General features: G+C 40.5%; 1 long non-coding RNA gene across 1 annotated transcript; it reads left to right on the plus strand.

Annotated features, from left to right (window-relative positions):
• Positions 1-629: 629 nt before the first annotated feature.
• LOC118407940 lies at positions 630-3961 on the plus strand. Its single transcript, XR_004830218.1, has 2 exons — positions 630-913; positions 1670-3961. It is a non-coding gene; the product is annotated as an uncharacterized LOC118407940 (long non-coding RNA).
• The last annotated feature ends 234 nt before the right edge of the window (positions 3962-4195 follow it).

Consider the following 4195-nt stretch of genomic DNA (forward strand, 5'->3'; position numbering starts at 1 on the left):
AAGCCGTCGCAAGGGAGGTCCGGAGAAACTTCATTTTCTGCATTCTAGGAGTACTTTTTGCCCGAAACAAGCTAAGTTTGACTCTAAAATCTGTATGGGGGCCCCAAAGCCCTTTTCCGTAGAGCGTAATCGGCGGTTTTAATTCTACGTACTCCGTAGCGGGACCGTTCGAATTCAACGTAGAGCGTAATCGGTGCATTTTGCGTCGAGCGATATTGGCCCCTTTAATTTAACGTATTACGTAGAAGCTAACCGGATTTTACTGTAAAACGTAATTCATATTAATTTTTCGTCAAGCGTAATCAAAGTTTCATTAAACTTAACTAGTCTACCGGCAAATTTTACCCGCGAAAATGCTGGAAATTGCATTTCAAAGGGTCCAGATTTCAAAATTTCGCCGGACATTCCTTGCTATGGCTCAACACAGGCACTGGACATGGTGAAAATATGTTGCGGGAGCGTCGTCCCCCAACTAGTAGAAATCTTTTTACCGACCTTAGCTTAGTTAAGAAGCAAAATTTGCCCCTTAAATGCAGGAAATGGCATTTCAGAGGGTCGAGATTTCAATTTTTCTCCGGGCGCCGGGCGGCCCTTGCCAAGGCTTGTGCACCCCATACAAGTACCGTTTTCACTTACAAGAGGTTAACGGTGGTCACCGTGATGCAGTTAGAAGTGAGCTATGAGACGTCTCCTGTCTCCTGAGAGAGACCGGTAACCACTTACAAGTGGCTCAGAGAGACGAGTCTCCGTCTCTCCGTCTCCGTCCTGTACAATGATACCACGCACAGATACTCGCGAGACTTCGTTGACGGTACGAGATTTAGGGGCTCGGAAATTTTCAGGTATCTGAACCCCGGATTGTTGCCTCGTTTGACGGCCAGCAGCTGATCAAGTCGACCGATTCCATGGCGAGGTAAGCACCTTTTACTGATCATTTTGAAGTTAATAATCACTGCAACCCTCACTCGTTTGCCTTGTGAGTTTTTTTTTGTGACAAAGTGTGCGCGCTTCGGCCAGGCGCGGGTGAAGGGGGAGGGGGGTGGTACACACCACCACCAGTAGAAAACAAAAACAACAAAACAATAATATTGTACATGTGATTGTGCTGATCGCAAGAATAGCCCACTGCTTTTGTTACTGGCCTGTTATAACGTTAGCGGTCATTAAGCCCATGCATTTACAGTATTCAAATCAATTCACCTCAAACATGTAGTAAGACCATGAGTCGGATATACGATCGTTTCGATTCAAATTATTATCTCGATTTTGAGCAGTTCACTTTCAGAATCAAAATCAACCTGAATATACCAGAGAAATTGACACTCGTGTAGCATGTGGCAAGATGCAGAAAGCGCTATAGAGTACAAATGTATGTGGCATGACCATGAGAACATTTCCAAATCATAATGTTTGTCTCCTTGTGTATCAATTGAATGAATGGTCACAGATACAACCTTTGTCATTTTATTATAATCCACATATAGCTGAATTGTCTCCAAAGTTTCTTGTCTCTCTCAAGTGTCATTGCATTTTCCCAAGGGTAGTCAGCTGTTTTGGAAATGTCAGGAATCTCTTTGTACAAACTATAATTCTTTTTATGAATAATGCCTCAACATCTATGATATCCTCTGACAGACATGAGTGAAAAACAAATGAAATTGTTTTCCAGGTTGGAATCCACCCTGAAGCCTATTGAAGACATACACGAGATCACAAGATGGCGGCAGAGTGACCTAGAATGGACCAATCCTGTTCGATCATGCTCTATTTTGAACACCTCGGTCAAAAACAGCGCCTGTCGGACAGAACTGTTCGCTTCCACTATTTAGCTGATAATAACGACTGACTTCAGTTTAGCTTTTTTTCACCCTGACCTCCTCACAGACCGGGTTGAAAAAAAATGTGCTGACTTCTTTGTTGAAGGTCACATCCACTGAGTACAGTCATCTGAGGAGGGGGCTGATATAGTTGTGGTAAGGGCTTTAATTTCAATCAAAGTGGAAGCGGGAGGCCACGTATATCATTACCTTGTTTGTGAGCAGAAGTGTCTGGTTTCTGACATACAGTCAATGCACATGAAAACCAGGGTACACCTATTTGTTACTGGGTTTCTACTGCGTTTGCTGCATGCATAACAGCGGCATGCTCATGATAAAAGCGAAATCAAGAAGAAAGCAGCTCAGGCACTTGTGGAGAGGGAGCTTGTACTATGCACCAACTAATGGGACACTTCTACAAAGTCTGCCAGTGCAGAGTCCCGTGTCTTATACATACCCTGCTCTACATGTGCATCCTGCCCACCAACAATGTAAAGCTAATTGCAGTGGCTCTCCCTCCCACAGTACCTATACATGGTGGGTTTAGTCTTCAACAAAGAATAGCATAGCATTTTTCTTTGGCCATTTCTGTTCAATGATGATGATTTCTGTTCAACTGGGTATTCGAATTAGAATAGGGGTTGCATCTTGTTCTATTTGTTCAATATGACGTTCGATCGGGATTTGTCCATGATGACTCCCTTGCGAAACTGAATGACCTCGACGTTGAGGAAAGAAAGCAATACATTTCAATAATACAACGTGTGTCATGCCAAAGGTAATTTTATATCTAACTAAAGTAAAGGGACGTTATTACATTTATTGGTGTCAATAATCCTACATGTTCTGGAAATGTTTTGTAACATCTAGTACTTTGGAAAGGTTTTAGTAGCTTACTAATAGGAATGTTTTTTTTTATGAAGACAGATGCCATTTTGATATTAGTGTTGTTGAGATCTTTTAAAGCATGTATATGTCATATATACATCCTTTGATTCCTGTGTTTGTAGATATTTCCAAAGCATAGTAAGCATGCCTGTATATTATAGTCTTACTGTATTTATAACTTCCAGTGCATACCGTATGCTTGGTAGTGTTGTTTATGTATTCAGGTGAGCTTTTAGAATACAGACATGAATGAACTGATGCATATGACTTTGGACAGGTGTTTGAGTAAGTGTACATGTGAATTTTCTCCTGGTAGGAAGCAGGAGATGGTGCTGTTTATGCAAGTCACACCTGTCTAGAATGATCAGACCACTGGCTTTAGTTGTTCACACTGAAGAACCACATGCTTGTAGAAAAAGATGAAATTGTTAGAAATCTTTGGGCAAAATGGATTCGGATACAGTCGAATCCGGGCCCATATTTTGCCATATCCTTGAGGGATGCGATCAGATAAGGGCAGATGCGATTGGTTATGGATCTAAAATCTGACATTCGCCGGGTTCCGTACTTGTTTGGATATGGAAAAAATATGAAATACGTATCTTTTGCAGCTGCGATAGAGGTCATATCCTTGCTGTAAAATACACTTAAATGTCTGTAATTTTCCGTATCCTAACCAACACGCAAATCCCCACATTTGCCTGCGAATGCGCAGATACGAAAGGATTTTCCACCTTCTTAACCGAATCAGAAATCTGAATCACCCTGTATTTGCAATGTATTCGCAGATACGAAATTCAGAATTTTTGGATCCTAACCAAATTCAAAAGCAGTATCCCCCCACATTTGCAACGTGTATACAGATACAAAATGGGGATTTTCCTGGATCTGAACCAAATGTTAACTGTGATTTGAATGCTGTCAGTGTAGAAACATGTATATGATACAATGTACCTAAGTGTGTTCATATATAGGATAATATCAGACATGACTTCTTTCCTTGTTGACTATGATTTTAATGCTGGCAGTGTTATACTAGATAATCATTTGTACTTAAGTACATGATATTGTTAAAACACAACCTGTACATATTGACTGTGGCTAGGTTAAAAATGATATGCTGTCCCAAATGCATTTTATTACTTGTAAGAGCTGTGTGCAAAGTGCTTGTATTGAGCCCTATTGTACATACATCTTTAATGAAAGATGTTAACAGCTGTTGACAATTCAATAAATAAAATTTCCTGTTATCCAGTCACTGGCCTCAGAACTGCCTGTATTCGGTAGCAAAAAATTAACAATATTTTGATACCCCAACATACATACATACATACATACATACATACATACATAATCATACTCTATCAAGTTGTATCATTAACAAAGTTCCATTTCCAGCATGATCTATTATTCGTCAGGTAAGGTCCCTATCACTCCAGTCTCTGATTCAATGAAGTTCTTTAGTGAAAGGACGGCCTCTTCTCATGTTT

Source organism: Branchiostoma floridae, unplaced genomic scaffold (assembly GCF_000003815.2).
Source record: "Branchiostoma floridae strain S238N-H82 unplaced genomic scaffold, Bfl_VNyyK Sc7u5tJ_150, whole genome shotgun sequence".
NCBI lineage: Eukaryota > Metazoa > Chordata > Leptocardii > Amphioxiformes > Branchiostomatidae > Branchiostoma > Branchiostoma floridae.